This window comes from Aedes albopictus, chromosome 1, assembly GCF_035046485.1.
Source record: "Aedes albopictus strain Foshan chromosome 1, AalbF5, whole genome shotgun sequence".
Taxonomy (NCBI): domain Eukaryota; kingdom Metazoa; phylum Arthropoda; class Insecta; order Diptera; family Culicidae; genus Aedes; species Aedes albopictus.
The window spans coordinates 88,263,903-88,289,001 of NC_085136.1; the positions used below are offsets into that span (position 1 = coordinate 88,263,903).

Here is a 25,099-nt window from a genome sequence, read left to right on the forward strand (position 1 = left end):
CTTTATGATTATCCTTATATGTTCCAGCCCTTCGTTGGGTACCCAATTTCATAGGCTTGATAAATAATAGGCATCTATGCAAAATACGAGCAGAGCATTGTAGGAGATAGATTAATTTTCATGTAACCTAGTGTGCTTTTAGAATTTGTCATTTTTTGGTAACGTTCACCTTTTGCATTTAAACTATTATTATTTTTTCAATAATAGAATTTCATATCGTATGTTCATAAACATCTACGGATTCTTGGTTTTCTTCACATTACGTAACCTGTTCATACCGTCGCTATTCTTTTCCTTGGCGTAACAAGCAAAGCCTACTTCTCAGCTTAGTGTTCTATGAGCACTTCCACAGTTATTAACTGAGAGCATCCTCTGCCAATGACCATTTTGCATCTGTATATCGTGTACTGGCCACGAAGATAAATACTGTATGCCCTAGGTAGGAACTAGGAAGTCAAGGAAATTTCCTTTACGAGAAGTTCCTGAATCGGTCGGGAATCGAACCCGTCTCCCTCAGCATGGTTATGCTGAATACCCAACCCACGCTTCTACAGCTGTGGCTATATGGGCCCTCGGCTCATTAGGGTGGGGCGGGGCAAGATGGGTCGCGGGGCAAGATGGGTCAGTGCCATTTTTGGGCGCATTACTCATGTTTTGTTTAGATTAATAATTTTGTTAGATGGCCAGCATGAATATACAAAAGTTTGGGGCATTGATTGAACAATTATTCACTCTCATTGGAAATAAAAAATAAAATGGTTTTTAGCCATTTTTCTTATGCGATACATTCCATATAATCTCCATATAAACGGCCGCGGGGCAAGATGGGTCACCTTCAATTTTGAACGTATTTTTGGAGCATTCAAAAGTTATTTATTTTTTATTACAAGACTATCTCATAAATGACTTCAATCAAGCGGAATGAACACTCAAAATTATAACATAAAATTATGATATTTTTTTAGTGAAAACATCGATTTTCAAGACGCCTTAGGACCACTCAAATCGTAAAGTTTTTTATATTCCACATAAATCTATAAAATGTTTACTAGTAGCTCTTGTTTATTCAGTATGGATATGGAGCATATATGAATGCGAAACAAATCTTATATTTTGACGTTTTTCGTTGAGAAAATGTGAATTACTTAAAAGGTGACCCATCTTGCCCCGCACTTTTTTCACGGTGCAAAATTGATCACTTTTTAAAACTGCTCGTTTAACATCATATTTTGTATTTAATGAACTTTTTATCGACTTTTAGCATAGCTAACTAGTGTATTAAAGAGTAGCGGACGAATACAAACCAATACGATTTGTATTTACAAAGTTATGGTGATCCATCCTTATGCGACCCATCTTGCCCCGCCCCACCCTACATTCACATATTGGTTGTAACAACAGTAAATGAGCAGAGCATGGAAAGAAACACCCACTCAGATTGCTCCAAATCTATCAAGATGAAAACCGATATCGCTATTTATTACCTTTCTCCGGTGCATTTCGCACACAGCAGTCTCTCAGCTCAGCCTCGCTTGGCTCTCGTAGAATGGTGTGGTGTGGTGATCTCCGACCCGGTGGCGGCACCGTCCGGTCCATCCCATCCCAGCCCAGCAGCAGACGGACGCATCAAGTGGCGACCGACTGACTTTCGCTTGTTCGGACCCGACAGGAACTGCGCGTTGCTACGACGATGATGGCCGAAATGGATAAAAAACGGAAAACCGTGTGGCGCGTCGCGGTGGTGCTCGGCGTCGCATAACGACCCACAAAACTTTCGCTTCGATCTCCTTTTCCTTTGTGCCAGCCAGTCATGCAGGCCAGTCAAACGATGTCATGATGGTGCGGTTGACACTGAATTTCGTTAGCTTTTAGTTCTTCTCTCTCTGGTGTGGTGTTTCTTCGCGTGGTCTCGACGATGTGCGTCTCTTGTCTCTTTGTGCTCGCTTGCGTTGTTGATTGTTGTCGTCGTCGCATCGCACAGGCACCAGTCACCGGTTGCGTGCTCCAGTCCTCCTCCACACGATGATGACGCGATGCGATGGTGGGATGGATGGTAGTAAGCAACTCCAGACACACAGCTGCTGCCGAGCGCCGATGCTCCATAACCAAACCATCCCATCGCATTGGGGTCTTTTTTCGTCTTTTCCGAACAAAGGAAAATAAAATCCACAAACGGAACGTTCGCTGGTTTGGTGTGAGTGCCCCAATAAAAATGTTGCGTGTAAACATTGTACATTTTGTTCTTTAATAAAAATTTATCGGGGTCTATACAACAAATTGATCTCAAAGCTGTGCTTACGACAATTTAGTTTAGAAGGGTTTAGAATTTCGAAAGCTCAAAATTTCAACTAAGTAAATTGAAATATTTTGATGCAAAACACTGAAATAATATTAAGTGGAAATACGATTAGTTTTTCTAAAAATTAAACCATTTTGGGAGAACCATGTTCGCAATACAATGTAAACGAAAACGGTGGAACAATCAAATTGAGCAATGAGCATGTAGGGGGATTAGGGGCATAATGGACACCCGGGGCGAAATGGACACCCCTGTTTTTGCAGAAACCATTGACTTTTATGTAAAACTTTTAATGCATAAGTGTAAAGGAACAAGTCATTGTTCTATTTTTCAAAAGTACAATTTATATTCCTTCAAAATAACCAAAATATCATTGAAATTGAAATATGTTTTTCATATGGTGGATTTCTTATAATTTCGAAGCAGCAGCAAATAAGGTATTACGAGTGTTTGAGTGTGTCCACCATTAGCTTTTCTGCATGTATACGCAGATTTAGTAATGGTTGAAGCATTTTGTATTTGATCAGAATTTACTCAAAATAGAAATTTCAATGTTGTAGTCGATTCGGGGCGAAATGAACACTGGCGGTTATGAATGGATGTACGCGCGTTGCATACTGTTAGGCGTTTTAGAAAGTTTGGAAATAATCAATCCGATTGGCCGATGCAAATATTTAATTTGTTTTATGTCACCCCCCCCCCCCCCCTTCAAAAATCCCAAAATATTGAAGGGGCGAAAAAAAAAACATGGCGTCCCACGACTTCATTTTCAATAGAAAAAATGTTCACAAGCAACTATTTTTCAATAGTTGAAAAATATTTTTTCAATAGTTGGTTAAATTTTAAATTTTTGAATAGTTATTTTTGTTTGTTCCTTATTTATTTTTTCCCCCTCCTCGTACCCGATGGGAGGTCTCGGACATAAAAGAAAAATAATATTTGCATCGGCCATTTTAGCCTAAAGATTAATTAACTTTGAAGTTATGCAAACTCGTCTAAGATGGAGTATTATATCTGTGGTATTGATCTCCGTAGGCATATTACTTAACTGGTCGATGCTATCAAAGATACAGCATAAACATGTAGGGGTGTCCTTTATGCCCCGATCCTTTCCTGCCAACCCCAAAAAAACACACGCTTTTCAATTCATTATTTCTTCACAATAATGACATTCTACCTGCTGTAAATGATTGAAATACGTAGGAAACAAGTTAAAGTTGTAAGCCAACTGTGAATATGTTAAATTTTTGTCTGTTATACAGGCCTATCATACTCATTTGTTTAGGGTGTCCATTATGCCCATAATCCCCCTACCTACGATACTCCTTGTTTCAAAGAGCTAACAATATTGATTTCTGGCGTATCTGATCGACTCTTTATCGATTTTCTCTTTGGATTAATCCGAGAGATTTTTTCTTGGTGTAATCTGGTGGAGTACAACTAGGACTAGCACCCTAAATAACAACAAGCAAGGATGGGAACACTCACTTGCAAAGAGTTACATTCACTTTCCGTTTTCTCAGCTCAGAAGCTTGCCATCAAGAAACGCTGTATGGACGTTTTTTGCCTAGTGGTTTTGTCTAGAAGTTTTCCGAATAGAGTAGGGGTCGCACACGCATACCGAAGTCGTGAGGGAGCAGCGAAGGCAACTCTCCACCAGGTGAATGTAAATTACACTCACCTCGTGGAGAGTCCCTTTTACGACTTTAGTTACGTCCGTATGATACTGAGCGCAAGATTTAACATATCACACATTAATACAAACACATCGTAAAACAATATTTACGTCGAAATCTTGTGCGCATAATGCCACTAAACCACTGAGGAACAAAGGAAAGCCAAACGACATACAATTTACAGTCAAAGAGAATATGCTTCTCAAAGTCGAGTCGAGTCAAGTACGAGACACTGAAGATGACTTTAAATGGACTTGGGGGGTTCTTTCGGCCTTGCAGTCTTCGGTGTGTAATCAAAACGACATACATATGTGCTCTATACCCGACGTTTCAATGGTCTATGCCATCTTTCTCAAGGTTCTGTTCGAAATTGGATATTGTACATATTAAATTAGAAAGGAAAAATGACAAAGGTGAATACAAAACTTAGAGAAAAATCGTTCTTCGTCTAGTGGAGTGGAATGCATAGAGAACATATGTCGTTTTGATTGCACACCAAAGACTGCAAGACCGAAAGAATCCATTTGAAGTCATCTTTATTGTCTGCACTCTAGGAGGTAGTCATCTGGATAACAGTGAAACCATTTTCAATTACGGTTTTGTTATTTAGAACTGGAAAACTGCTTTTTGATGACTGAATGATGGTTATTTGAGCCTTAAAGTTGTGGTCGAAATGTCGAAATACGTATTTGACTTCAGTCTGAGCCGTTTCGTCTTCTACGGCGCCCTTGACAAGCAGCCCAATTTGCGCCCCAGATCATATAAGGGGCTACGTACCTTGCGGGGATAAAAAATCGAACTCATTTTATTGCATGCTCTGAAACTATGCTAGCTAGATAATACACATTTAACACACCTGTCATTGCTTTTGCCAGACCCAAAACATCTCTGATTGCAGGCAGAGCCGTAGCTTGATCTTCTTGGTTTTGTTTAGACATATTCACGTGAAAACTAGTACATTGAGGTGAAAAAAGTAGAACATTTTCCAATTTTGAAGAGCTCACCCCTCCCTCCTTCAACTACGTCACAAGTTGGCGCCTATGATTATAAGTAAGAAATCTATGTGACGCAGGGGTTTACATCAAGCCAAAACATTCATCCGATGATGTCTGCAGTTATTCCTCTTGGGATTCCTCTAGAATTCATTCGGGAATTGACCCAGGAGTTCCTGATTGAGTTCCTCATGAAATACCTTACGTGATTTTTCCTGGACTTCTTTAAGGAGATTTATTTATGGATGATTATATCTTCTATTATTTCTCCTAAGTTTTTACTAACCTATGATTTTTGTAGAAACGCCTGCCGTAATTGCTCCAGAAGTTCTTGAAATATTTCCCCCAGGAACTTCCCCTGCGGTTTCTTAAGGGATTTCTGTAGGATTTCCCAAAGAGATTTGATTTTCAAGTTTCATTCTGTACAAGATTTTTCCAAGGTTTAATCTGGCGTTCCTCTTGAAATTTCTTCTAGGATGAAGTCACTTCTGCAAGGATTCCCCCAAAAAGCTTCAATATTTCTACTATTCCTGCTCGAAGAGTCCCAAGTAACATAGGGTATGTGTGCCATCAGTAATCTTATGCTCCCATTTTCATCCTATTCGAAAACAAGCGATTACGGCACCGATTGACTCCGTTCTTTTTGTTTTCATGGGTGCTCACTTCTAACAAAAAATACAAAAATAAGAAACAAAACAAACAACGCTTCAATCCTTTGTTTTTCGTGGGATGAAAATGGGAGCCACATGCTTAATAAGGGAACCAATACCCTATTTGTCACAGAAGAATCAAGGCTGCGCACGTTTTTGTTAGGCAGGAGTCACTATGACATACTTCAAACAAATTAATTCTTACTTGCTAGAAGTAAATCGCAGTGATTTCTGCGGCATAACGACCTGCGCCGTTGTGACTCTTCTATGATAAGTGTGTTACTTGTCAAGATTCACCCAGGTATTATTGCTGGAACTCATCCAGCACAATTTGATGGAATTTCCACAAGATTTTCTCGTCAGATTCCGCTAGAAAAATTCCTGTGATTTCCGTTTCAGATACAAAGGTAATTCTTTCAAAAAATATTGAAAGGATTTCTCCAAGAATAATAGATGGAATTCCACAAGAAATTTCTTTAAAGATTACTCCAGATATTCCTGATTTGATTTTTTCAGGAATCCCTGCTTGAGTATTTCTAGGATTTTTTCCTGGGATGCCTCCAGGATTTTTTTCATAATTCCTTCAGGAATTCTACCTGAGTTTTTTCTATGGATTCTCACTGTGTCCCCTATTGAAATTCCGACTAGGATTTCTCCAGTGCTACTATTTCTCCAGAAGATACTGCTAAGATTTCTACAGCAGTTTCTTATGTAATTATTCATTCCATTACTCCAGCTGGGTTTATTGCAGTAGACATTTCTCCGGGGATAAAGCACGGATTTTTTTTCAGGCATTCCTCAAGGAGTTCCACCATTTATTCAGGAATGTCTTTAGAAATTCATTCAAGAGTTCTTCTGAGGATTTCTTCGCGGATTTGTCCAGTGATTTCTTAAGAAGTTTCTCCAGGGATATATCAGAGAACTACTCCAGTGATTTTCTGCAAAATTTACTCTAAAACAAAGCGGACTGTACTGTTACTAGCGTTCTTAGAACCAGTATCACATGAAATCGAATTCGCTTCCAATGGTATCTACTGTCATCCTACTTGGAGTTTAAAGGCTATGTTCCAGTAGGGATCTAATATCAAGAATGAGTAGAAGATGTAATGGTTGTTCTGAAAAGAGCTAAATAACATTTCTTATCAACTGTGACACCAAAAACACTTATAAAACTTTAAAACTGGTCGTATAATGCATAACTGGAGGCTTGCTTCCAGGAGGGGTGTAATATCATATAGAATATTCTGTAAATCACGATAATTATTTAAATAGTAAAAATTTGGAACCAAAAAAAGTTACGTTATATCGAGGTTACGTTATACCGTATTACCCTGCTAATACGACACCGACTGTTGTCGAATAACCGGGGTAAACTTTTAATTCGACAAAGTGGTCACCCTACACCACCATGCTCATTGAAATTTGGCAACTCTATTTTTGTTTTTGTTTTGATTTTCGGATTTGTTATGGAACATAATTTCAATAGATATTGCGGTAGTGCGACTGAAAAACTCGTTTTTTCTACAATTGTTGCCAGCCTCAGCTCATTCCGGTTGGTCTCCAGGCGGTTTTGGTGTTGAATAGCACCAACTCAGAACTTCCGGAATAAGCGGCTGCAAGAGGAGCTGCTGCTGGTGCGAGTATAAGCGCAATATCAAACTGTTTTGCATTTACAGTGTACATCGCTATGACATTTGATCACTTTTTAATTCGGCATATGTCGAATAAGCGGGGTACGAATTAAAAAGTGTCGTATTAAAACGTGTCCAACCAGCGGGGTAAGACGGTATGGAGGTAGCTTGTATTACAATCGAAGATGTTTATAGAGAAAAATGTGAAAAATACTTGCTTTCGAAACACATAGTTTATCATATTAACTAGAGATGGGCAATCAGATCCGGACCCGTTGAAAAGATCCGGATCCGTGCAGTGAGTGAGCGAACCGTGGTTCTTTTCCAAAGAGAGCCGGATCACCCGTCCGCGTGCCTCTGCACCCTAAAACGAAAGTACCCAGCGAATGAGTAACTTGCGAAAAGACAAAGGATTTTTCACTCATATTTGCGTACGACTGGATCAGCACAAAAAATGTGCTGATCCGGTGTTACACAAATTTGCATGAATTTTCACACAAGTTTGCATGAAATCTTTTGTCTTTTCGATCGCTGCGTGAAAGTTACTCCTTGGTCTGTGTACATCGATCTTTCCGTGTGTACGAAAGATCCGAGAAAAGAACCGTTCGCTCCTCTTTGCATTGCTCTCTGGATTACTTGCAGCTCATTCTCTCAGACACACGCAGAACTCGATGTACACAGCGCAACGAGTAACTTTCACGCAGCGACCGAAAAGACAAAAGAATTTTCACGCAGATTTGTGTAACACCGGATCAACACAAAAAATGTGCTGATCCGGTGTTACACAAATCTGCGTGAAAATTCTTTTGTCTTTTTGCTCGCTGCGTGAAAGTTACTCGTGCGCTGTGTTGTTTCATTTAAGGGTGTAGGGAACAGAACGCGGTTGGTATACGCATGTAGTGGAGAGGGTTCGGAGCCACCGCTGGCTGTTTAACTGTGTTTGCTTGGCGTAAGGAAAAAACACGTTTCGAAAAGTTATGACTGCTCAATGCGGTTCGGTCATTCATGACTGAGCCACAGATCCGTTCAGAAGATCCGGTTCACTAGAGTGATTGATCCGACTCGGTTCCGATCACTGAAGTGAGCCTTTTTTCCCACCTCTAATATTAACCATAAATTCCTTCATCAAAATGGAGGTCTGTATCCGCAATTGGCTAAAAACACTTTGATGTATGTTTATTATTTGTGCAAAATTTCATAAAAATCGATGCATTACTTTTAATTTGTAATTTGTAATTTGTAATTTGTAATTTGTTGTTTTATTGTAAACGATAACCTTTTAGTTGTTACTTTACATGAGGTCAAGGATTCTGGCATAGGAAACATTGTTGAGGAGCAAAATAAAACTGACAAACTAGAATCAAAAGTAACATAAACAAATTTGAAATGAAATTAAGGAAAAACACTAATCAATATTTAGAATACAGCTGTATCTAGTATCGGTCTGAGCTTCTGACTGCATTTTTGAAGGCTGTGATGGTTGGCTTCTGCTTTACGTCTAGTGGTAGTCTATTCCAGAGTGAAACTCCGGCAATCAACACACTTTTCTTGGCCGTTGTCGTGTGTCTTGGAACAACAAACGTCCTGGTTCGTTGCTGCTGTCCACGCACCAGATGGTCCTGGATGTATTCCGGGAGGCTGCCGTCGTACCCCTGTCGCATGAAGCAGCAAGTTCGAATATGGTAGTTAGTGGGCAAATCATGCCCGAGAATACTGTTCCTAACCGTGGCTGTTGTTTCCCGGCGTCGAAGACCATAAACGAACCGCACCGCAGATTTGAAACATCGGTGAAGCTGTTTTTTCAGTGCTTGAGAGAGTCCGGGATGGTACACTATGTCCCCATAGGTGAAAACCGGCATGATCACGGCCTGGACAAGCTTCCGCCGTGTAGCAATGGAGAGAACCGGCGAGAACCGACGGAATGTTCTCAAGATGTTGAACGCCTTCTGTGTCACGCTGTTTACTTGTTGGGTCCAGGTCATATTACTGTCCATTACGATGCCAAGATTGACGACTTTGTCGGACAGAGGTACAGTTTCTCCGCTTAAAACAATATCCGTCCTCGGTACAACCGTCCCAGTTTTACTGAAGATGATGGCCTTGATCTTCTTTGGGTTCGGGTGCAGATAGTTTCTAGTTGCCCAACGTGTGATTGCATCGAGGTCGTCGTTTATTTTGCTGATGAGTTCATCGATTTCGGCTATTGGTCCTGAAACGTATATCTGCAGGTCGTCGGCGTACAACTGATAGTTGCACTTCAGCACGGTGGGCAAGCTGTTAATGTAGAGGCTGAATAAAAGCGCACTGAGGCAGGACCCTTGCGGAGTGCCATCGATGACTTCCCTCACAGTTGATGTCACGTTTTCGTGGCGAACGGATTGCTGCCTTTCTTCGAGAAATGATGAGATCAGTCTACAAGCGTTTTCCAAGAACCTGAACTCTTCACTCAGCTTGGTCTTGAGTAGACGATGATTGACGCAATTGAACGCCAGCGAAAAGTCTACCAGAACCATAGCTGTACATCTGTCATTGTCGAGGTTGCTGTAGACGTCATGAGTCACCTTCGCAAGAGCCGTCGTCGTTCCGAAACCCCTTCTGTAACCAGATTGATGACTAGCCAACAGACGATTGCCTGGGCTATCTAGATAGCCGGTAATTTGATTCAACAAAATTTTCTCCAGGATTTTTGAAATTGCAGGAAGGACACTAATGGGGCGATAATCTTTTGGTAGCGTTGGATTGGATATTTTAGGTATGGGTGTGACTATGGCTGTTTTCCACTGGTTTGGGAATGTTCGGGAATCAATAATGGCGTTGAAGAGATGAGAGAGCAATGGAAGAATGAACGGACAGAGTTGCTTAACGAAAGAGATCGGGATGTCGTCAGAACCGGTAGCGTTTGTGTGAACCTCAAAAATTCTTCGGCAGACCTCATCAACATCTGTGTGATGGAAATTGAACTCTGCACCGCGATCAACAGCAGATCTGTGATCCGGTTCACTCGGTGCGTCACGTTGGTTAGTGACTCTTAGTTGTCGATGACCATCACAGAAGAAGCGGTTGAGTTCTTCGGCGTTTAACTCTTCCGCTGACGTGTTCTGTTTTGACGAATTGTGAATGCCTTCCCTCCTTAGATTGCACCACAGATTCTTCGGTGGCAGGTCGTGACTGAAGTGCAATTCTGCGTAACGCTTTTAAACAACGAAAATGAGCGATCTCACACGGTCCCGTTTCTGTGTGTAGTCAATCCATTGGTTGTCTCCCCTCGTTCTATTTGGATTCCGTGAGTAAAGCTTAACTGTATACTATAGATGAGAAACAAACAGACGTGGTTTTTAGGATTTTGTACAATTATCACCCATTTTCATTCGCATACTAGATGGTTCTTTTCCGCTACAATTCAAAGTTATGTGAGAATAATTATGAAACTTCGTGAGCAGTTATGATACTTATAGCGACACTTTCTTGCAAAATTTCACCAACTTTTATCAATTGGATTGAAAGTTACTGGTGTTGATAGGGGATAGTGTTAGTGAAAATGTTTCATATTTTTTATGTGCGATGTTTGCCTATTCATAACTTTTGAATGTCTCTGCCAATTTTCATGAAATTTTCACAGAAGGTAGTTGATTATGTGTATAATAATCCTGAAAAATTTGATGATTATTGGTGTAGTACTTTCAACAATACAATCGAAACAATAAGGGGTGCACACTAATTGTTGTCTGAAGGGCTAAAATAACGGTAAGCCTCAATATATGTTTCGGCTATAAAATTGTTGATAGTGCATCGGTTCTTTTGAAATTTTGCCTATGCAAGTAAAGTAGATTGAGAGGTTTGTGTTCAAAATTTCAGCCATTTCCTTTATCAAATTCAAAAGTTATAGCGCTGACAAGCTAAACCAGGGGCTGTACAAAATTCAATTGCTCGCGTTCTACTGTTTCATTGCTACAACAAAAAGTACTTCTCCGATTCAAATTGAATTTTGCAGGTGAAATGAAAACATCTTAAGATATTATCAGACAAAATTTGAACAATTTTAATATATCTATTGCAGAGTTACAGCCATACTTCGGTGTCCCGATTATTGCGGATACAGGCTTTAAGGCATCCCAAAACATTCAGAAGAAATCACACAGCAAAAAAAATCTGATAATTACAACACATGACGTAAAACAGTTAAGCATATAAACTTCTATTCCGTTTTACTGATGCCGTTTTTTCTTTTTTAACCTGGGTTGGAACTGGATTGGCGGAAAATGTGTAAACAAACAAACGTCAAAAAAAATGCAGCGCAAGCGAACCCATCTCGGGTTGGGTTGGGGTTGAGGGTTGAAACTATGATCTGATCCAATTCCAACCCAGGTTGGAACTGGATAATAAAGAAAAACGGCATAAATTTCACATCAAAGATTTTTTTGTATAGAATATTGAATTCAAGCTTCATGCTGAAAGCAAGCTGTAAATTTATAATTTGATAAAAGAATGTTTGTTATATGATGGGGTCCTTTTGTTAAAGGCGCACATATGTAACATTTTTTAACTGTGCACTTATTTGACTGAATCACGTCCCAATATGACTAATTGCAAAATTTGCTTCTTTTTTCAAAGATGCCTCCAGAGCCTTAATTTTTAGACTGCTTTAGGAACTTATGCTTAGATTCTGTTGGGATTCTTCCAGGAATATCCAGGAATATTTCGTTGAAGATTTTTTTCAGCGATTCGACCCTTCTCTTAGGATTTCAACAAGGATTCCTACTGAAAACCTTCAGGAATTGCTGCTGGTGTTCTTCCAAAAATTCCTACGGTAATTCTTTCAGGATTTCATCTGAGGATTTTGAAATATCTGGTGGTACACCATGAGAAATTTCGGCTCCAGCCCATTTGGCATAATGCCATTTGGCATAACGTCATTTGGCATAATGGCCATTTGGCATAATGCCGTTTGGCATAACACGATGAACAGCCTTCTTGGTAAGAATGTGCATAATATTTTTGTTATGCCATATGGCCATTATGCCAAATGGCCGTTATGTTAAATGGCTTTTATGCCAAATGACATTATGCCAAATGGGGTGAAGTCGAAATTTCTGCAGGAATCGCATCAAGAATTTCGGAAGGAATCCCTCCATGAGTTTCTGATGGATTTTAAATAGGATAATCCCTTCAAATATTTCCCTAAGATTTTTTCCAGACATTTCCTCTAGTGATACCTCTAAAAATGTTGTTGAGTTTTCTTCAGTAAATACAGCTGGGATTCCTCCAGAAATTCTTGCTGATATTCCTGCAGAACTTTTTGCATGAATTTCTACAGGAAATCTTCTAGGGATGTATCCAGAGATTTATGTTGGGTTTTCTCCAATAATTTCTCCTAGAATTGCAACGGTTTTTTTTTTTGTTTTAATTATTTTATCAGGAACTTCCATGGGGATTCCTTCAGGAGTTCCTCTTAGGATTCATTTAGGACTTCCTACTGCGATTTTACCAGAAATTCTACTGTGTGTTCATCCAGAGATTTCCCAGAAGATCCCTTTAAGGATTTCTTCAATAAAATCTTTATGAATACCTTCATTTATTTCTTCAGGAAGAGACGAACCAGCCCCAGGCTGAAAGTCTCTATAACAAAGCCAAAAAAATATATTTCTTCAGGAATTATTCAAATAATTTATCCAGTAATTGATCTGAAGATTTTTCCTGGGTTCTTCTACAAATTTCTTCATAGGGCTTCATTTATGGATTTCCTGGGGTTCCTCAGTGGAATCTCTGGAGGTTCCTCCAGGATTTTCTCTTGGTATTGCTTCAGGAATTACTCTTATAATTTCTTCCTGAATTCACGCAGAGACTTTTCTAAAAAATTATTAGGAATTCTCCTAGAACACATGCTAAAATTTCTCGAGCCATTTCTGTTGTATGTTGTTCAGGAATTACTCTAGATATTCCTCCAGAACTTTTTCCAGAAATTCATCCGTAGACTTCTTTATGAATTCTATCTGGAATTCTAACAGGGAGTTCATCAAAGACTTCAAAAGCAAGTCCTCCAATGACTATTCTAGGAATTACTCCAAGGTTTTATTCAGCAACTCCTCTAGAGCTTTTTACAGAAAATATTTATGGGATTCCTTCAAAAAATCCTGTAAGGCCTCGGGTAAGTTCTTCAGAAATTCTCCAGAAAAAAAAACAAATGAAATTTCACCAAGGATTCCTCCAGCGATTCCTCTTAAAATGTTTTAGAGCTTTCTCTAGGGATTCTACCACAGAGATTCCTCCAAAGATTGTTTAAAGGATTAGGAATTGTATTTACTGATGTGTTTAGCATACTTTTCAGTTACTGGCTTAATTGCTCTCAGTACTGAGTGTGTGTGTCATGAACACGCGGTCCGCACGGGATGTTCTCAGCTAAGAACACTTTGAAAATTAAAACGGAAAGCCAACACGCTTGTCGATCAGTTGTTGGTTGGTTTTCATTCGTTCACAGCTAAAACTTGGTATAGGGTAAATCGCCAATTGTTGCACGGCTAAAAATTCGCCAATTGTTGCACACCCCATAAGAATAACATGGAGTGTGCAACAATAGGCGAGTTTTTAGCCGTGCAACAATTGGAAAATTACCCTATTCATTGAAGCTGCACTAACGGTTCCACTTTTATCAGGTACCCAATTTTGTCAGCTCTAAATGCTACCCAGGGTCTGACAAAATCGGGTCCTCACTTTAACTTACACATTTTGCGTTTAGTATTTCTCTTCGGTTTATTCCGGGAAATTGGACAATTAGTTGTGTTTTCGGGGCCCGTGGCGTAGTGGTCCACACGTTCGCTTCATAAGCGGATGGTCATGGGTTCGAACCCAGCCCCGGCACTTGCAATTTTTCGTCAGTTGCTCTTCCCCCCGAGAGCAGCTAACACCTGACCCTCTTCGGAGCATATGCTCTAACGAACCCGGAAACTTGGATATCGGCGAACTGCAACTCATAATGGACGACCCCCAATTGGACTGGAAAAGGAACAACAGCCACACATTAGCATCATCGTGCTCATCATTCTACTGTGGACAGGGTAGAAAAGTGAAAGCAGCACAAGGCGCCAGTTCGAAATAGTTGAATTAGAATAGTATACATTTAGGCGCTGTACAATGGTAAGTACAGCGTCCGATTGGAATCGCTCACGTAGTGCCCTAGTGGACAAAGGAGCTGTAAATTAGGTTAAGAGATTAAGAATAAAAAAAAAATAGTTGTTCAGATTGTCTCTTGGTGTAGTTTGGTTAGCTAGAAGGCAACTAAGACTAGCATCTTGACAATCTTAAACAACAAAGACAATCGAAAATTATATCCGGACAAATTATTAACGAAAGAGAAATTCGACAAAGAGAAGTTGATCATTGTATATAAGCCCGTATTATTAAACGCAAGAAATAGTAGTTTTAAGCAATAATGTACGAGTAATTAAAAAATATTCATCTTACATGGGTACATTTTCAATTTTCTTATAACCCTCAAGCTGTCGTTACAATCAACCATAACTAATCTTAACAGCTCTAATAAATCCGTGTTATAACCTTGAAAAGCCGAAATGGTCTCAATCTACAGGAAGTTGTAACAACGTACATAAAACCATGTTTATATGCTATTTTTGTGACATTTTCTTATAGTACTCTTTTGTATAGGTCGCCAGATGACCAATAATCCGTTCGAAAGTTCGAAAATCATCTTGAATGATTGATTAAGGACAAACGTCTTGAAATCCCGCGCCAACAGTGCATCAGAACTTCAGGCGCACAAATCTCAAGAAGCAAGCTTCAAAAAACAGTATTATTCTGCTCTTGCTCACTAGTAATTTGCTTAAAATAAAAAGATCAGGTGCGCTGGTTTTGTTTACGAAGAGATTTGTGCGCTCGAAATCGTGAGTAGGTGCCAAAGTCGGACATTTTGGGATTCTAACAAGTCTGTCCTTAAAGTCAAAGATTAAACATGAATCTTTCGATTTTGGTACACGGGACATAGGGGAAATTGTGTATTTTCAGCAGTTTTGTTCTCTTCGTCATGGGGAGTTTTTTGAAAGCTGTTGAACTCGTAGTTGGCCTCAAATCCTTCCCAATCAAGCTGAATTATATGACCAAGTTTCAGGAAATTTGGCCGACAAGAGAACAAACCTGCCGATAATACCCATCGTCACTCTAGTTGATTTTGGTCTATTTTGGTATTCGGCAAATTATACTGAAAAAAACATCTTTTTGCATCTTGTTGCATAAATAACTATCGAAACAGTGAACTCCAATAGAAGGTTCAAAATGAATACTACTCCGCTCACATAAAGTTTATTGTTGATTAAAGAACATACCGTTCTGCTGTTGCAATGCTACACATTCATTTGTATCCGGGTCGCGGCAATGTGGCCATTCAAACATTGGTTGCTTCATTCTGTCCGGCTTAATTTCGCAGCTCCGTGATTCACTGGTTCCTTCTGTTCTGCTTGCTGTTCACACTATGATACACTTTTTTGTTCGTTTCACCGATCTTCCCAAAATCGTAACCTTCGATACTTCGGAGAAATCTTGCACATGACGAAATTCTCAAAACTCGTAATCAACTTCCATAAGGGACTCACATTATGCTAATATACTTCTTCGGACGCATGGATTAAACGAAAAGCAGGACAACTTGCGGGAAAGCCATCCGTCCAAGTCCCCAAAGGAAACCGCACTGTGATTATTCTTCCAACCGCCATCGAACCATCGAAGTCTAGCGGGCGGCAGGAAGTGCTCTGCTTTGCTGTTCTTCCCACACCGACCAATCACAAGAGCCGCGAGACCAGCGAGAGGAAGCCAGAAAACACGACCGGAACGGAACACGGATCGCAACCGACTGCGACCAGCCTTCTGACGGTCGGTCGGTCCCGACCCGCCGACTCGACGCGGCTCGGCGGCAACAACAGTGACACTACACTGACTCGACTCGACTCGAGTCGACAGTACGGTGAAGTGAAGTGAATTGCTGCTGTGCTAGCAGCTTTTCCACATCGTCGTCGTTCTTCCGCCGTCGCCGTCGCCGTGCCACCATACCATCGCATCACAAAGCTGGCTGTTTGGCGTCGGTGGGCGATCCCACACGTTCGCTCCGCGTCACGTTTTTGACTCCCCCGCCGCTGGCTGCCGCGCGCGTGAATGGACATGTTGTTCTGCTGGTGTCATGCTCGTCGCACACTACACTATACCGCGAGTATCGTCGGTACTCACTTGGATCGGAGCGAAGTTTCGCGTTGTTGATGGAGGCAGAGCAGCGCAGAGAGTCAACTTGGCAAAGAATGGTAATCCCATAGACCCGTTCTCACCACTCTTTGCTCTCGTTCTCTTTGCTTAGGTCTCTATCTATCTCCAAAATCAGTAAACGCGTGAACCAATAGCGATTTTTCAATATCGGAAAGGGGAACAGTAGAAAAAAGTGGTGCATGAAGTAACTAAATATTAAAATAGTATTCACAAGCCATTTGTGAAACCCGAAAAGTCCCCTGTAACATATGAGTGAATGGTCGTCTACTCATAACCTGAGACGGTCTTCTTTTTCTCCACTTTGTTATTTTTTTTCTTCTTCCTATCTGTGTTGACATTATGTTTTGGGCTAGTGGTTCAAACACGTACGTGACCGCATCACCTCACATGCAGTGTAACTGAATCCCATTCATGCACAAAATCATGTTGAGGTGAAATTTTGCATCGCCAACAATCGCCAAGCAAAGTAATCATTGGAATATTTTGTTTTCAATTTATTTTTGACAGTACAGGAGAAGAAAATGCTGCTCGGAGTGAATTTTGGCTTCAGAATTTATCTCGGATAGCAATACTTTACTCGTTTTAGGTAACGCAATCAAACGGGCTACAACTGACAGCTCAGTTGGGCTGCACTTGACGTTGCTTTTTTTCCTCTTCGCGAGTCTCGTCTCAGCTCATAACACAGCGCAACATTTTTTTGTCTCAAGAGTAAACTTATGTGTCTCTGACAGATTTTGGGCCGCTGAATCCGAATCCGGGCTCAGATTTGCTCCAACACGTCACAATTTTGAGCTATACCTCAATTTATAGGGCAAAATATGCGATTTTGGGCTTTTTTGACTGCAACCCATTAAGCATGGAAATATTTTTTTTAAGCAATTAAAAGGTAAATTGGTCAATTAACATCTAAATTAACGAATCATGCATAATATTTTGTTTTACCTAATCAAATTTGATAGTTTTAAGCATTTTATGTCAGTATGAAAACTTGCATGCAACTTTTGGAGGGTGACTTGTATGGGAAATATCGGTCCTAACATAATTCGCTTAGGGTAAAAGCTCCCTTAGTGGAGGTAGTACCAATAGTGGTGGTAGTGGCGATTTGGCACTATTTCGACCAAAAAGCTTGCAAATGGCATTTTTAACAAATGCATCATACCTAATTAATAACATTAATTCAGTTTTGAGTTCAGGATTTGGTGGAAAACCTCTTTTAAATAATTATTTTCCTTAACTTTTTTGCTCCTTTGCACCTATAGTGGTGGTAGTGTTCCTATAATGGTGGGTCCCATAAGAAATCAATGGGATGCGCCACTATTGGAACCAATGTTAAATTTTACCTCCATAATAGGAACCGTGTACCAATAGTTGGTGCAAGTGATTTATTAGCAAAAACTGAAATAAACGATGGTTTTTACACTTTTCCTAGCAAATTTAAGTAAAAAACTAACGATTAACGTTTTCAGACTTTTTTATTTTGTGGTATTATCAATTTTATTCAATTATTTTACTACAAGGAGCTACTAATAGCACCACTATTGGTACATTTACCCTAAAACTATCAAATTGGATTTGGTAAAACGAAATATTTTGCGTGAGTCGTTAATTTAGATGTTAATTGACCAATTAACCTTTTGATTGCTTAAAAAAAATATTTCCATGCTTAATGGGTTGCAGTCAAAAAAGCCCAAAATCGCATATTTTGCCCTATAAATTGAGGTATAGCTCAAAATTGTGACGTGTTGGAGCAAATCTGAGCCCGGATTCGGATTCAGCGGCCCAAAATCTGTCAGAGACACATAAGCTTGCTCTTGAGACAGACCAAAAGTTAATTTTTGTTACGCTGTGTAATAATACTAAGCATTTCCGTTAGTTAACGAAAATGGAGACGCATGGTTGACAGTTTCACATTCACCCACATTCTTGTTAACGGAATTCGAAACATGATGATGAGCTTGCTAAGGGGTGTGTTCAACATTTGTGGAACCTCGTAGCCGTGCGGTTAGTGTCACCAAGAATCGCACCATGCTATGGGGTGAGGATTCGATTCCCGCTCCGGGCGATGAAACTTTAGCCTAAGTTAAAATTCACAAATAAAAAGAAATTTAAAAAAAAACTTTTCGTGAGAATAGTTTCTTCTCCGTATCCACCAATGCATGCTCCGTGTATCCGTTGTCTAGTGTTAAGTTTCATTCAGTCTGTACAGCCGCTGGCTGTAGACGGTATCCGTCTTTTCAGAATATGAAATTATCTCAACACCGTTAAAGAAGACAATTGTTGAACGATTCACAATGGCAGTTGAAATTTTAAATCGACTGTTACAAATTTGTCAGATTACTTGATTTCATGGTAGTTTCGAAGGGGTTCCCGAGGTTTCCAGGGAGCTTCCAAGGTGGTTTCCAGGTATGTTTCAGATATGTATCGAGGCTTTTCAGGGAATTTCAGGTGGGTTCCGAAGGATCCATGTTGGATGAGATATAGGGGTCTTTCAAGAAAGTTTCAGATTTTCAAAGGAGTCCCATAGCGGTAATAGACGTTTTAGGTGGTTTTAGAGGATTATAGCAAGGTTTTAAAGGGAATGTCAAAATCAACAAGTTTGTCAAAGAGTTTCAATGCATAGTCCCAGAAACGCCTCAAAAAACCAACTGTAATCTGTCTGGCTCACCTGAAACATCCCTGACACCCCCTAAAGCCTCCTGGAAACCCAAAGCACGCCCCTCAAATCCCCTGAAACGCCCTTGAAACGCCATGGTGGCCCTTAATACGCCTCTTAAATGCCCTGGATCTTTCTTGAAACCCTTTGAAACAACAAATCCCTTAAACCCCTAGGGCATCCCTGAAACACCCCTAAATCCTCCTGGAACATACTGAAACCGCCTGAAACACTTTGTGACGCCACTGATATCTCTTGAAATCCCCTGGAATGTCCCTGCAAGCCCTAGTAACACCTCTGGAACTGTGCCGGAACTCTTGCTGAAATCCTTTAGAACGTCCTTAACACTCCTGACACTCCCTGAGACTCCCTGAAACAATCCAGGAATGCCCTGAAATCCTGAAAACGCCCCATCTGAAACATTCGAAACTTTTCTTGAAACCCCCAGAAATCCCTTGGCATTCCCCTGCAACACCCTCCCAAGTAACATTTTTAGTCAAATAGACTACAAGAGGTTCTATTATAAACTATTATAAAACCAAAATAAAAGGTGTGAGGTTTTATGACGGTTCTCAAAACCTCTACAAGTCTAATTGGTCAACAAAATGTTACTTGGGCCTAAGATCCCTGCCTAGAGCATCCGGGAACGTCCCTAAACATCCCAGAGCCTTCTGAAACACTCTTTGGCGCTCCTGAAATATCCTGAAATCTCCTGGAGCATCCTTGCAACCATTTGGAACACTTCTGGAACGTCCTTGATACTCCTGAAACTCCGTGAGATCCCTGAAGCCCCCCGAACGACCTTGAAACCACTGAAACCCATTAGAAACCCTGAATCACCCTTAACCCTCAAGCAGTCGCGTCTTTGACTACCTGCAGCGACGCCGCTGCATTTTTCATGGTGCGTGTACTCAGTACACGACGCGACCGCTCCCGGGTTAAGGACAACCGTCTGGGAATCTCAGATCAACATTGCACCAGAAACTCGAATGTACAAATCTCGAGATGTAAACAACAAACGATAGTGTAATTTTTATTTTGTTCTTGCACACTTGTCATAAACTTAAAATAAGAAGATCCAGTACACTGGTTTAGGTTATAATGAGATTGTACGCCTAAAATCGTTAAGCGTGACTTGGGGAGCATCGGGCGTGACCGAGGATGGAGAACGGTAGCCACCGTGTACTATGGAGAAATATTTTCGATTCAATTTTATCTTGAGTTTTATGTAATACTAAATAAATGAATTAAACGAACGCTTAAAATCGTGAGTAGGTGCATAAGCCGGCCGTTGTAGCGCCCATCTAGGAATTCTATTGAGCTTGTCCTTAAAACCTCCTAGAACACTTCTGGATCACCTCTGAAACCCCCTGGAATGCCGGTGAAATCCCCAGGAATGCCATTGAAATCCACTGGAATGACCTTTGAAACACCCCTGAAATCCTTTAAAAATCCCCTGGAACGCCACTGAAACCCTGAACCCTGAAATACGCCCCTCAAAGTCCACGAAACGCCTTTTAAAAACTTTATTCCGTTCCTGGAATACTCCTGTAACCCCTTGAAAAGCCCTTGAAAGCCCCTGAAGAGCCCATAAAACCCTCTAGAACGCTTCTGAAGCCACCTGGAACACACATGAAACCTATAGAACGCATCTGAAATCCTCTGGAACGCTTCTGAAGCTCGTTGGAAATCCCTGAAACGCCTCTGAAACCATCTGGAACACCCCTGAAAATCCTTGAAAACGCCTGGAAGCCCATGAAACTCCCTGGAACGCCTCTGAAACCACTGGAATGCCACCGAAACTCCATGGAACGCCTCTGAAACCCTCTGGAACTTCCCTCCATGTGTTACCCTCCATGAGCAATCTCTCCACAAATGCTGGATCGTCGGATGGTCACAGTGTCATCGTCGATCCTCCAGTCTAAGGTAGACATATTTATGGCCCGGACCTTAAAAGGTTATATTGATGATGGACGCTGCACCATTCGTGTGTTCAGTCTGGCCATAGATTCAAGCCCAACCTTTTGCGTAGGCCAAGCGCCCGGATAAAAACTAACCATAGGGTGTTTGGTGAAAACCATTCCTGCACCATACAGTGTACCAGCTACAATAATGTATATTGTAATGAAATGGTTCACTAAAAGCTTCGCACATTGTAGCTACTATACATTTACATTCGATTTTTATGTAACACTATATTATACTGTTTTTCGTACGTTTGAACCATTCACTTTTCCGAAACATTATTTTTCCGTGCATTTTTAATTATTTATTCAGTTTTAGATTTTTTCCGTGCTTTGTTTTGTTGATCTTTGTGACTTTTATGATGCAAAGGGAAGGAAAGAAAAAAAGTGAATAAGTTGAAACATCAATTTAAAGTCAATAAAATGTTTAAATAAGTAGTAAACCAGATGTCTTAAGAGTCGCAGATCCAAGAGATATGGCGGGCTAGGTATGTAGAGTGCGATGAGAGGAATACGATTGACGAACTTTATCTTTGACGTAGAGCCATCTGTAACATATGGACTGGACTGAATACTGAAAGAAATTCTAATATAGGTTCGTCTGTGGGTTCGCTTCTTAACCTAACTTATACTTGAATCGAACTTGACAGTTTTCTAATGAGTTGTTAAATACATACGTGTATTTCAAACTTTAGTCAAACTGGAGCCTCAATATTGCAATAACGGTTAAGCACGCTGTAATGATACTTATGTACCTCGTCACCCACTTCATGCAACTACATTAGTGGTCTAATAATGCTTAGCGCGCTTGGCATAGTTCCATCATGCCGCTCAAAGTGTTGCCACAAATAATGCTTAGTTTGCGAAACCCGGTTATCTGGCTGGTGGGGCATGGGAGCCTAAGCTTCAACTGTTAATGCAATCAGAGACTACTCAGACCTCGACTCAGACTTAGACGTGGGCGATCCAATATATGAAGGGTTATCCAAAACGCTCTGGAGAATTCCCAAAGCGCATTCTCATAATGCTAGTGAGCCTAAGATGCCATTAACAGGAGGAAAATGACAAGATAATATAACATTACATGGCTTATGTAATGTAAACCAATACAACATAACAAAATAAAACCATTCCAAAACCATTTAATTAAATGTATAACCAGTGGTGAAACTACAATTAAAAACAATATATTTACGGTACATTTTGTTGTTTGAAACCATACGTGTACCATACAATGTACGGTTTATTAAAACCCACGTATCAGTATTTATGACAATTCATTTACAATATAATATATGGTTTTGCAAAAAAATATATATGGAGAAAAATATTTTTTTATATTGTTACGATACTTAACAACCCGTATAGTATATTGTAAAAATCTTATTTACAATTTACTGTATGGTGTTCTACATTACATTTTATTGTATTTGTATTTTTATTTTTACAGTGGTTTCTATTGTAAAAATATGGTTTTAAATAGTACTGTTACAATACAACGTTCGGTTTTTCTACTGTATTTTTTATTCGGGCGGCTATTCCATTCAACCGGCCAGGCTTTGAAGTTTTCTTCCATGACCACGAGACTCAATCCCTGGAATGCGCTGGACAGCGAATCTAACTTAGACGAGAACTGGTCTGAAAACCACCAAAGCCACTACAGTCAAGACTGCAGTACAGTCCGGATTCGCTGGTTGGGTCACGACTGCGCCCCGATTAGCGAATCGTGTTCGTTCGTTGGGGCAACTGACAACTGATCAAAATGCTCTAGACACACGCAAGTGACGAGAAATACGTCACGGAACACTCACATACTTGCGTAAACGTTCTGTATACAGGAGCTGTGAAGCGACGGCGGTCAGACGTCAAACTCGTTTTGACATCTATTTTGACATTGACAGTGCTTTTTAGTTGGGTTTTGCCCCAACCAGTGAACATTCAACCATCGAGACAGCCCATCTAACGAGCTCTCAACGAACGAATCGTCACTGTAGTGCAGTACTATTGTGGTCCTTGTTCGCCGTGCAAATCAGGCATTTTGGTACCCAGTAGCACTGCCTGGCGAATAATATCGTTCAGCTTTTTACACTGTAGAGTAGCCTCCGCTGTCAGCACTTTCATCTGCACCTTTTTGCCTAGGAACTCTTGGTCTAGTGCCTTGTAAGATGAGCGTTTTCCACAGCCTCATCTCTTCCGTGCTAACGTGCCGGATGCTTTTCACATCCACGGCCAGCAATGATAGTTGGTTTCCTCTCTCACGGCCCTCAACACCTCGGTACAAATTTCACAAATGGAGGAGAACGTGCCTCTGGAACACGATCTGTCGTAGAGGAGATATAAGTGTCACCGGTCAGCTCTCTCTGGCCTTTGTCGGCTAAAGAGTTCACCTTCCTGCTTCAGAACCAGCTTCATCTCTCCCGTCCTGGTGTGCCGGATGCTTTTCACATCCCCATCCAGCGGCGAGAGCCGACCCTTGGTCCACAACGCCCACAACACCTCGAAGAACGCATCCGCAGCTCCTTGGTCTTGAAGACCGCAGCGTGTCGCCCCTCGTGACGCAAGCTAGAGGAGATGAGTGTCATCGGTCAGCTCTCTCGCCTTCGTCGGCTGGGGAGTCAGCCTGCATTCTTTTGTCCTGTCTAGATAAATGGCTATTCCCATTATACCGGGCCGGGACCGTGCCGGGCCCCGGTCGTGCCCCGGTCATCGATTTCTTTCTAACGATATCTATGGCGTGCTTCTTATTAGCCCGGCTGAGGCGCGACCGAGCCCCGGCACGGTGTGATGTGAAACATGCCATAGTCATCGCATGTAAGAAATCGATGACCGGGGCACGGTCGGGGCCCGGCACGGTCCCGACCCGGTATAATGGGAATAGCCCTTAAACGTTTCACTTCTCAAGAGCCGAAAAGCGCTGATGAGGTGCGGCTTTGATCCTTTTTGTTTTCGCTTGCTTTAGCGGCCCCCAGATGACATCAATTTATTGATGGTTTGAAGAAACATATTAACCCTAGTCCTTTGATGTAAAGCTAGACGCACCACGATGGCGTAGTGCACGTTCAGCGAGCCTGTCTGAGTCATATTGACCCCAACATCCTACTAGGGTTAATATATTGATGCCATGGGAAGGCGTCATTGATGCAAGTATTGAGGAAAATTGGAAAAGTTTAGCGGCTCCCGCACGAGCTTCAATACTTCATCAATATCGGTACATTTTGTTGAAATTTTCATCAAACCTTCAACTTAATCGAAAGATTTTTCAAAAACATTGGGAAACATTCTTTGGGAAAACCATGAGTTTGACAAAAAATCCGACATAAAGTACCGATATTGATAAAGTGTTGATGCTCGTGTGGGGCCCGCTTTTGATTCCACCATTCAATAATGCCCCTCCCAGTTCGGCTACGCTAGCCGAGAGCAGCCGAAGCGAAGCATGTTTTGTGCTTGTCATCGTCATTAATTTTGATCGCCATCATAGGCGGGCCCCACACGAGCATCAATACTTTATCAATATCGGTACTTTTTGTCGGTATTTTCGTCAAACTCATGGTTTTCCCTACGTATTTTTGTAAGATCTTTCGATTAAGCTGGATGGAAATTTCAACAAAAAGTACCGATATTGATGAAGTATTGATGCTCGATCGCCTTTCTTTTATTCTGCTCATGTGGGGTCCACCTACACGGAGAGACGAAACTACCCAAAAGTGAGTTCTTTCCACCCAACTTCGGGGTTGCGTGCGTCAAGCCAATTTTAAGTTGATGGAATCGATGTTTTTGTTGGGTTGTTCCCGTTTGCTTCCACGTGAAAAAAATATCTAATTTTAAGTTTTTTCCACCCAACCGAAATTTTGACTAGGTTGTATTCACTCAAATTTGAGTACTGTGCTAGAAACTCAGTGTTGGCTTGACGCACGGAACTGCAAAAGTTGGGGTGTTTCTCTCTTCACTCTCTGACAACAATAGAAAGAGCGCA

General features: G+C 40.9%; 1 protein-coding gene and 1 long non-coding RNA gene across 3 annotated transcripts in view; one reads left to right on the plus strand and one right to left on the minus strand.

The window, feature by feature from the left end:
- The window catches only part of LOC134285039 (uncharacterized), a 102,599-nt gene extending 84,008 nt beyond the window's left edge, over positions 1-18,591 (minus strand). The window contains exon 1 of the long non-coding RNA XR_009996104.1: positions 15,582-18,591. This is a non-coding gene — a long non-coding RNA (uncharacterized LOC134285039). The remainder of the gene's footprint in view (positions 1-15,581) is intronic.
- LOC115253526 (chaoptin-like) overlaps positions 1-25,099 on the plus strand; it is a 256,460-nt gene that overhangs the window by 70,118 nt on the left and 161,243 nt on the right. The window lies entirely within an intron of this gene.